Raw genomic sequence first — 13,696 nt, forward strand, 5'->3', positions numbered from 1 at the left:
GTTCAAATTATGTCGACATTTTGAACTTTCATTTCTAGAAAACCCTAATTCCAAACTGACACAAACCCTAAAGTATATGTGAATATTGGAAATTAGTTTTTCCATTGGAATCAGTTCTACCATGATCTTAATATAGGCTAGGATCGGTTCTACCATGAGTCCAAATATAGGTAGGGATCGGTTCTATCATTACTCCCAACAAAATCTAGGATCGTGTCTACCATGATTTCAAATATAGGTAGGGATCGGTTTTACCAAGACTGTCAACTAAAGCTAGGATCGGTTCTACCATGTATACCGAGATACGTAGGGATCGGTTCTACCTTGACTCTCAACATAAGTTAAGATCTGTTCTACCTTAATTCCCTCCTTAGGTACGAATTGTTCATCTAATAGATCTTCAAAGAAAACCTGGCCAAAACTCCTATTGTTTTATTTTTCAATTATGAAACAAGTTCATATATCTACTTCCTTAAACCAATGTAATATAACGTAGTTTCCTAGGATGAAATGACATCTATATCCAGTACACAATCAAGTAACAAGTTACATAGATTATGTCGATGTCATATTTACGAAGTTCAAAAGATAAGCATTATATATACTTCATAATTTAGTATACTTCCACAACACTTTGATCATACTAATATGACCAAGTATAATACTAGAATATCATATATAACTTCACATGTTATGTTTTTAATCTTAAACGACTTGAAAGAAATGATAGGAATGGGAACAAGTAAAGTCAGTATTACTAACCTCTAGAGGAAGGATGATGTATTCATTGTAGTCGATACGTCTTCGCGTTCTTTAGGTCTTCAAAGTAATACTTGTATATCTCAACATTCCTTGATTTTCTAGTCTAACATAAACGAAGTTATCTCTAGGAATCTTAATCAATCGACTCTAATTGAGTTCATTACATTAACCCAACTAATTTCAGTACTGTTAGGTTAGAATCACCGAGTAATGCAGGTACTCACATTAATTTGTACCAAAACAAAGAACAATAACCCAATTACATCAAGTTAAAATCAACTAATGCAAAAAAATAAGACATGCAATTCTGAAAATAAAATCAAACCAGAGTTAGGGTTTGGAAACTTACGAGTTCTAGGAGATATTTTGTGAAATTAATCGATTGAAATCCTAATTAAGATATAAATCTTTCATGCTGGAGGTTGTGTTGGTGTTTACGGAGAGTAGAGAAACCAATTTCAACTGTCATGTTACCAATTTCAACTATTATGTTACTGTTAATGGTGGAGACGGTGCATAAAGATGATCATATTGTTGATACCGTTGATGGTGAGGAGACGGTTGAGAAACCAATTTCAATGATAAAGAAGAGAGAGATGGTGTTGTCCGTATGTCCGTCTATTTTTGTTTTTGTTTTTTGTTTTTTGTTTTTTTTTTTGAGAGAAAAGGAAGAATGATAGATAATAAAGATAAGATATGTTAAAGGATATTTCTATTAGTTTAACTTTTAATTAGTTCCCGTCCATTTCTCCCTTGCAAAAACTTTACTCCTCCATCCCAATCGGATTATACACTTTTCTGAGCTAACGGCCCATTTTTTATGTAAAAAAATCAGTATTAAAATGTTAATCATTCATTGCTGTTCAATAAGATTTGAAGGAAATCTAACGTCTTCAACGCCGGTAAACCAGAAATAGCCACATCCTAGATTAACTAAAAACTTTAAAAGCTGACTACCACAAATTTCATTTATTTTAATATATATAGAAAATGCAAAAACTAGGACAAATACTATGGGAAAAATCTGGGATAATCAATCTAGACCTTTGATCATTTAACTCTCTACCTGCTACCAATCCCAATTCTAAAGTCATCCCTTCTCCACTATTAAAAATGTGCCACGTCTTGTCCCAAATCTGGACCAGCCCATGCTGTTCCCGGCTATAACAAGGTCGGAAAAGATTAGTTGTTACAAAAGAGTCAAGGAGGAACACATAGTCTCGTATGCACCTTTACAACAAAAGGGCACTCCCAGCTCAAAGATGTGCTCAACCAATGCCAATTACGTGAAGTAAGAAACCATGAATCATCGAATGCTACGTGCGTGAAGCAAAAGGGCATCTTTATTATAATATTTATTTTTTCAAAATATTTAATGCCCAACAGGAAAATCATTATCATAGTTGTTGCCATGCAGATTGTTTGAAAAATTAATTAAGAAAAAGGCGCACGAGATACTAATATATAGGCAGCATGAAAAATTGGAAGTCGTATCTCAAAAAGATTTGAATATTCAACTTTTTCTCAGTTATTTCCTTGCCTGGGACATTACTCTGCGCTTTCTCTCCACGTGCTTCAGATTACTTAAGATTTTTCATTAATTCAATGATCAGAATCTCAGATACGATAATACATAATAAGCTCAAATGGGAAAACATCTCTTTAATTCAATGATCTTCCAATATATTTTCTTGATCTTTCCATATCTAATTGATATCTTCTTTCAGACAGATATATTGGTTCCAGTATGTGAAAGACCTTCCGGTATATAGTTTTGATCTTTAATATCTAATCGTATCTTGATCTTCAAATATCTTCTTCCAAGTAAGTAGGTGATTGTAGTACATATATATGTATATGGATTGCTTGACAGGATATCTAGAACTTTGGCCCTGTCTGCTTGTAACGTGCAAGAGCTTTCAATATTGTACTAGATTTGTGCCAGGTGCGTCTTTTAATTTGGTGTGGGCCACGCCCCGTAACAATGTATTTTTCATTTGTTGTGCGCGGGGCTTCGTTCCACCCCGTGACGATGTATTTTTGATTTGGTTTCGTTCTGGATGATGTGTTTTTAATTTGATGTGACGGGGCAAATATATTTAATAGGTGGACAATATGTGCAGATTTTAATTATTTTTTCTTCTAACTTGAAGCCTCGCCCCGTGGCGATGTTTTTGATTTGGTGTGCGCTGGACTTCGTCCCGCCCATGACGATGCATTTTTGATATGGTGTGCGCGGAGCTTCGCCCTGCCTTATGGTGGTATATTTTTGATTTGGTGTGGCAGAGCTTACATTAAATAGGTAGAAGATATGTGCAAATTTTATTTATTTTTTCCTTTTTTATTTTGCAGAAAATATGTGGATTTTTTCCCTTTATATATTAATTTGGATAAAAAAAGTCATTATATTTATTCTTTCCTGTTATTTTTTGTAGAAAATATGTGGATTCTTTTCCCTTTATATTTTGTAAAAAAAAGTCCTAATATAGTAGTTACTCGATTTCCAAATTGAATTCGGACTTCATTAAAATTCCAAACACGGTAAGTTAGGTTTTCCTTTTAAGTTCGTAATTTTTTTAAACCAATCATACGTTGCCAAGTGTCCTCACCTAAATATTGAATTTGGTTTCCTTCTTTTAATCTTTTTCCTATTCTTTTTAAACCAACCATATGTTGTAAAGTGTCCTCACCAAAACACTCGTTTCACAAAACTCAAAAAGGGCCTATTTCGGCCGATAAAAAGCTAGGATTTCCTCACCGTTTAACGTGGGAGTTTTATTTATCTAGGCCTTTAACTCTTTAGATGTTTATGAGAACATTTTTACGGCTCCTTGTCATTATAATGGTATATTGATATCATTACATTATGCACTGAACGGGGTACTCCAAGTTCAACAATGTGATATAGAGAGTAGAATGGAACTACATTGAATCATTATAACACGAATGACAAACCTACTAAAAATGCTACTGGATTGGAGAAAAAGAAGGGGTAGCGGATGAGTTCGTGGATTATCAAGCTCAATTTTTTACTCGGTAACGACTATATTTTCAGAAGTTAGTCTCTCTAATGGTTTGGTATGAGTATCAGCTGCCAAATCCACCATCAAAATACTGTATGTTCAACGGGGTGACCGAGATCTGTTCGACTGGGCATTGTACATGTAGGAGTTTTCAATATTGTATGTTTATCAGAATTTTTACAGCTCCCCTTGTCATTATTGTGTACACATATATCTCACTATCAGACACGTGTATATAAAAAGATACGTGGAAAGCATGCAGGCCAAAACATCAAAACATGATGCGTCACGAAACACCAAATAAACCCCGAGGAGTTACTTTATCTCATCCCCAAAAGAGAAGCTAAGATCAACGGTGGAGAGAAAGTTAGCTGACACGGACTGACAGGGGCAGAAGACACTTGTCTGACACGAGCAGACCCCTCAACTACCCGCATTAAACACTCTGAGCAGTGTACGTGTCGACCAACCTGTGGAACGAGCGAGGATGATTCTGCGGGATCAAGGGGCAAACGCAGACCTCCGCGTGATGGACGCAAGGACACAAGAAGATAAGGTTCCAACGGTCTTCAGAGATGGGTCCCACGTTCTAACCTTATAAATACCCAATCTCCACCAAGAGGAAAGAGGATCGGAAAAATCAGGGAGAGAAGGAGAGAGAGAGAGAGAGATTGCAAGGGTAAGTTAATCACTTATAAGAGAGAAACATGTAAACCCAAAAGTCATTCGACTATTCATGTAACCGTGAAGAACATAGTAAAACAACAAACCCCGTGGATGTAGTCCTTAATGCTGAACCACGTAAACCTTGGTCTTATTTATATTTCAGCACTTTACATTTATTTAGCTCCATGGATGTTTACTTATATGTTTTGTTTTCCTTAATACTTATATCCCATGCGCAAACGCCTCGCATGGAGTTGTTAGATGAGGCCATGATAAACCCGAAGGTTTTGAGCCAATGAATCAACACCAGGATATCATCATCACAATCTCTTTAGATGATAATGATTGATTGTGAGCGTTCGGACCCACTCGCAGGTTTGTGTGCTCACAATTATCTTGAAATATTGATATCAGTATAGTGCAATAACGGGGGTCCAGGTTCAACAATGTGACGTGGAGAGTAGAATGATGTGTACATTGAATTACTGTTACCCGAACTGACGAAAAAGAGAAGTGATAGACACACCCAGGCACTACACCAGGATTTGTCCCGTGAGGAGAATTGACGGAAGAGATTAATACTTCTCAGCATCGAGATCAGTAATCGGTAGAATGGGACCCATTTTCTATTTCACGCGGGACAAATCGTGGTGTGTGAGTCTAACATTTTTGGACGAAAAATTCCTTTGGACAGACGAGAATATTAGAATATATAGCAGATACAAACAAGTAGCCGAGGTGCAGAAAAGGACCGAGGAAACTATATGGTGAAGTGAAGACTAAATCAAGTAACTGTGCAGTAAGACACGTGAAGTGGAGGTTAAGTCAAGTGACCGTGATATACATGGCACGTGAAGTGAAGACCATACAATATACAAACTGAAGTCAAAGTCAAGATGAAGTGATCAAGACTCAAGTTACCAGAAGATCGACGGAAATTAAACAACACAAAAGATCGAGGGAGATCAGTTAAGTTTCCAAGAATAAAAAGATCTCGTGTAATTTAGGTAGTTTTCTAGATAAGTCAAATATCTAGCTAATTTCATATTATTCATATTCTAGTTAATTAGGATATATATTCTAGAGAATAATATAATATCCTATATTAATTATTCATACTCTATAAATAGAGTGTCTCAATGTAATTGTAAAATCATCTCAGAATGTTCTGATGATCAATATTATTATTCACCCTACGGGGTTGCTTGTGGACGTAGGTCGAGTTGACCGAACCACGTTAAACATCGTCTCCATTATTGTTTTGGTATGTAGATTTATTTATTCTTGATTGATTTATTTTATCATTGATTTGTTTTTATAATTATCTAACATCAATGATATCCATCTTGAATTTGATCTACATATCAAAATTTAAGATGGTATCAGAGCAGCGATGCTCTCGATCCAGTCGCTTCCGCAACATATTTTAATGTTCAATAATAATTTCATTTTAAACTGAACATTAAAAAAAAAAAATTGATCAATTATATGTAACAAAGTTCTTTTTTGAATTTGTTATATTTATTTTATCGTCCAAACAAAATTGCTTGTTTCTGATTTGTTTGAGTATGATCATCAACTTAATGAAAACTTCATTAATGTTATAATATGTGTTCTTGGAAGATTATTAATGTCTTCAACATCAAAGATCACTATTATCATTTATTATTTCACATAATAATAGAAATTGATTTATTTTCAAAAATAGTAAAATATGCTTCAGTATATCCAATATTTTCTTAGCTTGGATTATTATGAGCAAATATACTCTTCAAATTCCTTTTCAAAGATAATGATGTATTTACATCACTTTCGTACTTACGTCAACATTGATTTAGTTGACCGATAATTCATTCAGACCCAGCAAGAGTCTTTGTACATGTTGGGTGTATGTATTTACGTCTCGTATCAGAGATCGTCTATGTCATTTCAGTTTTGATTTCCATCCAAAAGGTCTAAAACTGAACTCACTGTTGCTCCAACAGAAAATTTTAATTTTCGTATATCCTATTTTGGAAATTGATTTACTTTCCAAAGCGTCTTTGTATCCCAAAGATAATCATTTATAACATATTCAATAATATTTCTTTCCCGAAATATTTTGTCTGAATATTATATGCAAAAGTATTTTTCTTTCACTAAAAGTATTTCCATATTTGTGGTATACTTTTATGATTACTGCAAATAGTAAGTAAAAATAATTCCATAAAAAATATTGTATGGAATAAAAATATCTCCTTACATTCAAGGACGAAAATCTCCCGCTTCTGGGTTATCTTGAAAATATTTTATGTGTTTTCGAAAATCAATATAAAATATTTCTATCTTTATTTTAGATTATATTGTATCTTTACCACGTAAAATTTCTCCTTATATTTAAGGACGCTAAGAGTGGTAAATTTCTTTAATTGCCAATCTTGGCGAGATCTTTATGTCATGAAATGATATTCAATAAAATATTTATCTTTTATTTTCGAAAATATTTCCTATTTTCGATCATATTGTTTTAGTAATAATAATTATTACGATTTTGCACAATATTTTCCTTTAGGAGAATCTTTTTCATTTGAAAAAGTCTCCTAGACGCCTACCAATATTTCTCAATGTTGATGCAACATGAAGTCTTTCGTATGGTTAGTATTAAACTAACCAAATCCATTGGCCAAGCGAGTCGATTCTCAATGTTGATGCAACATGAAGTCTTTCGTATGGTTAGTATTAACTAACCAAATCCAGTGGCCAAACGAGCCAATTCTCAAAAATAAAATAAAATAAGTGTATGGACCGTGGACCCTCACCAAACTTATCCAAGTCAAGAAAATTTTCAACAGAAGTCAAAACGTATATTCTGCAGTGTTACTAAGTTTGTTTCAATTTTCAAGCGCCGCAACCGAAGATCAAGTGTCTTGTTCGAAGGTGAAGTACAGATTTTTGTCACAAGTTTTCTTCAATTGTCCAAGTTGCACACTACGTTTCTCTGCGTGTCCAACTTGAGGGGGGTATTAGAATATATAGCAGATACAAACAAGTATCCGAGGTGCAGAAAAGGACCGAGGAAACTATATGGTGAAGTGAAGACTAAATCAAGTAACTGTGCAGTAAGACACGTGAAGTGGAGGTTAAGTCAAGTGACCGTGATATACATGGCACGTGAAGTGAAGACCATACAATATACAAACTGAAGTCAAAGTCAAGATGAAGTGATCAAGACTCAAGTTACCAGAAGATCGACGGAGATTAAACAACACAAAAGATCGAGGGAGATCAGTTAAGTTTCCAAGAATAAAAAGATCTCGTGTAATTTAGGTAGTTTTCTAGATAAGTCAAATATCTAGCTAATTTCATATTATTCATATTCTAGTTAATTAGGATATATATTCTAGAGAATAATATAATATCCTATACTAATTATTCATACTCTATAAATAGAGTGTCTCAATGTAATTGTAAAATCATCTCAGAATGTTCTGATGATCAATATTATTATTCACCCTACGGGGTTGCTTGTGGACGTAGGTCGAGTTGACCGAACCACGTTAAACATCGTCTCCATTATTGTTTTGGTATCACTACAAGAAAAACTGGCTTAAGCGACCAAAATCCCAGCAAGAGCCCATAATTTTAGTCACTTTAAGGGTTTAAGCATCCAAAGTTGCAACTGCCATAAAGTTTGGCGGCTACAAAACTGTGTCGTCTAAAATCTAGCCACGACCGAATGTGTTTGCTCGCTACATCACTCTTTCAAGTCATCTATAGCAGCTTGAAAAGTGCTCAGGTAGCTATTCACTTTGAGGCACCGACTCCTAGCAACTAAAAAATGAATCGGTTGGTACAACCTCTCTGAGCAACCAAGTTTAAGCGGCCACCACATGTTCAAAAGAGAAGTCAGTTTTGTAAGTAGGCATTTGAAACCGATAATGATCTCATTTTAGTTTCTTATTTGTTAGATTAGTGTCATACGGATCATGGTTGTTATCTTAGTTTACTATTAGGGGTGCACAATGTCCTGTCGGTCCGGTTTTTAGGCAAAACCATTGACCAAACCGTATACACCTCGGTTTTCGATTTCAAAACTGCCACGGAACTGTTGATGGATCGGTTGCGTTTGAAACCGATCCTAGTCCGCTTGGTCATTTTTCTGGCTACTACTGTTTTAACTGGTTCCAAATGAGAAAAAAAAAAACAAACAAAAGAAACCAAAAAACTATCCTACAACATGAAATAGATCTCGGAGCTTTACCGAAACCTTGAAAATTTAAAACTATATCGATAATCCCTCCGGTCAAAAAATCTGTGGAACTTGGTCGATTATGCCGATTAACGCATCAGTTCTCATCTCGGTGAAAAATAGAAATCAGCTTGGCCAAGGTGAAATTTTTGGTCTCGGATAAATTAAGTGAACTAAATGGATATCTGAGTTGACTTAATAGTCAACCATATAAACGCATGGAATCCAAGAAAAATCGAGTAACTATTGAATAAAATTGATTAATAACGGGTGAAATTCATTTGAAATTAATAGGCAATAATACAATTATACCCATGGAATCCAAGGAAAATCGTGTGGAGCGAGCGATGTTGGATAAGGTTAATATATAACAAGTGAAATTGACTAAAGAGTATGGACATTCAGCTAAAATTATCAATAACATGAGAAGCCGATGTAATCCAAGAGAAAATGGGTGAGGTTGACCAACATAAAGTAAAACTGACAGATAAAAAAAGAAATTAAGTGTACTAAATGAAAGTTCGATTTGATTTAATAGTTAACCATATAAACCCATTGACTCCAGGAGCAATCGAGTGATGTCGAGTGATATTGAATAAAATTGATTGATAACATGTGAAATTGACTATAGTCAATCGGCGCATACGGTTAAAATGATGAATAATTAGAAGAAAACCGATATATCTGATTGAAAATGAATGCATCAACCAAATTTGGTAAGATTGACCGGTAACAAATAAAATTAAATGAAGTGGATGGAAATTTGATTTGAATTAATTGGTAACCTTATAATTAAACCAATGGGAATCTAAGAGAAATTGAGTGAGGCCGAGAGAGATTGGATAACATTAATATATAACAGATGAAACCTTTTTCCGGCGACTTCGAAAAAGAAAGTGGCTCCGAGGTCGAAACATGGCCGGGAGTGGACTACTATAAGTCGGAAACTATGTAAGAACGTACCAATGTACAATATGCCAGAACATGATATTACTCCAAGACTTCTTGACGATATGTATACACGGTATGCGTATAATATACCAGAACATGGTTTGTTTAACGTTTCAGGGTATATTCCGAATTCATCGTTCGTACGAAGTAGATGGACTTATAGTAGTCCACTCACCGCCAGGTTACGATCGTATGCGTACAATATGCCAGAACCTTGCCGAAGCTTCTTGGTTCACAGTTTGTATTCCGTTATACCACATTTGAAGTTCGAATCAACACTGAGCTTCATATTTATCGATTTAGATGATGTATCATGCTAAGTTTGAAGTCAGAACCCTCCCAGAGCTTCTTGACTCATAGTTTGTATGTTGTTATACCACATTTGAAGTTTGAATCAAAACTAAACTTCATATTTATCGATTTCGATGATGTATCATGCTAAGTTTTGAAGTCAGAAACCCTCCCGGAGGTTCATGGATCATAGTTTGTATGTTGTTATACCACATTTGGAGTTCGAATCAACACTAAACTTCATATTTATCGATTTCGATAATGTATCATGCTAAGTTTGAAGTCAGAACCCTACCATAGGTTCTTGGATCATAGTTTGTATGTTGTTATACCACATTTGGAGTTCGAATCAACACTGAGCTTCATATTTATCGATTTTGATGATGTACCAGCTAAGTTTGAAGTCTGAACCATCATGAATTTCGTGGTGCATCTCTAGTAATCTTATAATCTGAGTTTACCAGTGTGAACTAAATCTACTTCATGACCTGTATGACTTGTAAAAATTACTTCATGACTATTCGAAATTCAAACCCGAAACACAAAAACACAAAGAGAAAGCACAAAGAAACACACCAATTATCGAATTCATTTTTCGTTTTCCCGATTCATTCTTATATATTTTTTGGATTTTTTTATATCAGAATGTCGAAAATAATGTTCTAAATTTATTTATATTTTTTTTGGATTTTTTTTCATGTTAAAGGTTGATAATTAAACCGAAAACATGAGTTCGTATTAACACAAAAGAAACACAAATGCGTCTCAATCCGTATGAGCATCACAAATAAAATCTCAACCGTCAGATTCTTTTCTCAATCCGTATGGCTAGATCCAACGAACTCCGTCCATCACTTTCATTCACCCACCAAACCCTCCCAACCACTCGAACTCTATCTGTTTTGCTCTATCTTCATCTTCTCTGCTCTTCGTCTCCTCCATAGATCGATGACCGGCGGCATTCCTTGAGAAAATCTAATTCACTTAACCCATCTTTTACTCGTCATCGCCGTCTCCTCTCCCCCTCTTCACCTGCTTCTTTGAAACTCATTTTCTCTTCTTATTCTCTCTTCTTATTCTCTCTTCTTCTTTCTTCTTTTTCGTTCTTCTTTTCTGCTCTTCTTCAGTTGAAAATCGAGAGGTCAAATTGAGTTATGGCTTGAAGAAATTTATATCGTGAGGATGTATAAAAGAAGCAGGAGTTGGTGTTTCTGCTAATTATGAAGAATAGGATTGAGTCCTGTTATGAATCGATAACTAGGGTTTTCTCAGTGAATCGGTAATTGAGTTAGAAATTGAGAAATTAAAGTGGGTTCGGTGAACACATTATGATGAGGAAGAATTAGTGATTGATGTGTGAGTTTTAATGAAGATTAGAGAAGCTAAGTTTTAGGTGATTATTATTGTTTTGATTGATGCTGATTTTTTGTTTGAATTAGAGTTTGAATGTGTGTTTGGGTTTTTTTGTGCAGATATTGTGGTGGATGATTTTGCGAGTTGCAGGAATCACATTATGGATCTCTGTAAGTGGATCTTTGTGATTATTTTTTGCGGTTTCTTGAAATTGGAACTTTAATTTCCTGTTTTGTGTTTTGGGGCCATATGAATTGTAATTAGGGTTTTGTTTCTCGTTTAAGTATTAGAATTGCAAGTTATCAAAGTCTTGCAGTTGAATTTCTTGTTGTGTCAGCTAATTTGTTATAGAATTTGTAACCACTTTCTAGGATTAAGTCAGCTAATTTGTTTTATTTTGTTGTATGTAACCTCTTTCTAGGATTAATAATTGAATTTGGAGCTTCATTGGATTGAATTTGATTAAGTTATTGCAATATTTACTTCTAGTTGTATTCACTGGACTTAGGGATTGTATATCATTTCTTATTTTTGAACTTATGATTGTTTTGGATGTGTATTGGATTGGTGTATCCGAATTTTTTGGCTGAAGAGGATGTGGAAACAGTTGAAACTGCTGGAACACAAACAGTTGAATTCTGTGTAGACATATTTCTAAAATTCATGAATCCAGGAGGACTTACAAGTTGATTTAGGCATACTTAGGGTATATCTCTTGCTTCCTTTTAAATTTTGAGACTACTTTGATATGATACTGACTGATTATCTTGTCTGCATCTCACTTTTAGGATCTTCGATCTAAACTGGAGGAATTCTTCAATGCACAAATGGCTTACTTGTGCGGATAGAATAGAAATCATGGTAACTCAGACTCCAGTCTTCACTTTTATTTTTCTTCTCTCTTTTATGTTGGTTTGCTTACTTTTCTTGAATTGTTGAGCTTACAACAGATGCTCGGTAAGATTCACAGTTTCTTAAACAAAGAGATTCCAGAAAACATGATTGTGAGGATTTCACATAGCTACATATAGTTCCCAATTCTCAAAGGCTGTGGCTCATGAAAACATGACTGCGAGGCAACGACAATTAAGAAAAAGGAATTTAGGTAACTCACTCTGTCTCTCTCTTTCTCTTAGTTCTTTATTACTAATTTCAACTTGTAGTTGATTCTTCCTGCCAATCTTACATGCTCAAGAGTTACGACAACAATGCCACTCAGTCTTAGTTACATAACCACTTCTAGGACAATGATACTGCCAAGGGAGCTAGTGTTTATTTGTGCAATGATGTTGTGCTTATTTCAGTATGGGTGAAGAAGATGTGTTTGACCTTTACTGTTTTGTTGTAGGAAGACTGGTGGAGATGAGGAACGAATGGCAGCCATTGCAGCTTACATGAAGCTTAATTGGCAGGGCCTTCAGAAGAAGGTTGTCTTTGTTACTGTTATTACAGATCTCAACACCTTCCATCGCACATGGTGAGTTCCTTATTCTTATTAGTGTGAATTAGTACATATGTTGCTTTCACGTTATCAGATCAATCATTCAAACTTGCCTTTCAAATGAGTGAATCATTTTATCAGAAGAATATTTTAGACCATGCCTTTGATGTACAAAAATGGAATCAGTTTATTCATAATACGAACGAACCATAGTTTGCTTGAGGATGATCTGTGAGCTTATACAATCATTCTTTTTTTGTTTCAGGTTCAACACTGGTGTCAACCAATGCTACTGCCCTTCGGACGAGGTTTCCAAGAGGGCGTTGGTTGATGGCCTAGAGTCTTCCCAGATTCGCGTGTTTGGTTTTCCCGTCAGGCCCTCATTTTTTCGGCTGTAAAGAAAACTGCAAGAGCTCTCGGAGAAGCACTATTCAGTGCAGAACTTGGTAAACCAATTGGACAGATCACCATGGAAAGTCCAGTAAAGGTAATAGGTAATTCACTTGTTCTGTATATCTAACTATGTAGTCAAGTGGGATTGTTTTTTGATAAAATCAATTTTAGATGCTTTTACTGGAGTCAATAACAGTTTTCTTTGTTCACCACAGATCAGATGATCCGAGACCCAAATGGAGAAATGGATGGGTGCTTGTGACTGCATTATAACCAAAGTATGGAGACACGTTTCTTCTTATTAGTATTTTCCTGGAAACCCATTGGTTACTTTATCCATCTTTACTTGCATTGTCTTGTTTTTAGTTCTTATGATTATTATTTTTTGTAGGCTGGACTTGGAACAATTGCGGAGGCCTTGATAAGGGGCCTTCCAATCATGAAGCAATGGCTAGGCAGTTGTATTGCAGGCTCTGGTGTTTTGTTGGTGCAGTCGGTGTGTCTAAGGGCTAGAAAGGTTTTACTAAAACAAAAGTGTTGTTAGATTTTTAATTTTTTTTGGTGTTGAAGTTCTGTAAAACTGATCTT

At 35.1% G+C, this 13,696-nt stretch overlaps 1 long non-coding RNA gene across 1 annotated transcript; it reads left to right on the forward strand.

The window, feature by feature from the left end:
* The first annotated feature begins 12,294 nt into the window (after positions 1–12,294).
* Positions 12,295–13,052, forward strand: LOC113326141. Its single transcript, XR_003348327.1, has 3 exons — positions 12,295–12,379; positions 12,623–12,751; positions 12,981–13,052. It is a non-coding gene; the product is annotated as an uncharacterized LOC113326141 (long non-coding RNA).
* Positions 13,053–13,696: the final 644 nt, after the last annotated feature.

Source organism: Papaver somniferum, unplaced genomic scaffold (genome assembly GCF_003573695.1).
Source record: "Papaver somniferum cultivar HN1 unplaced genomic scaffold, ASM357369v1 unplaced-scaffold_10, whole genome shotgun sequence".
Lineage (NCBI taxonomy): Eukaryota > Viridiplantae > Streptophyta > Magnoliopsida > Ranunculales > Papaveraceae > Papaver > Papaver somniferum.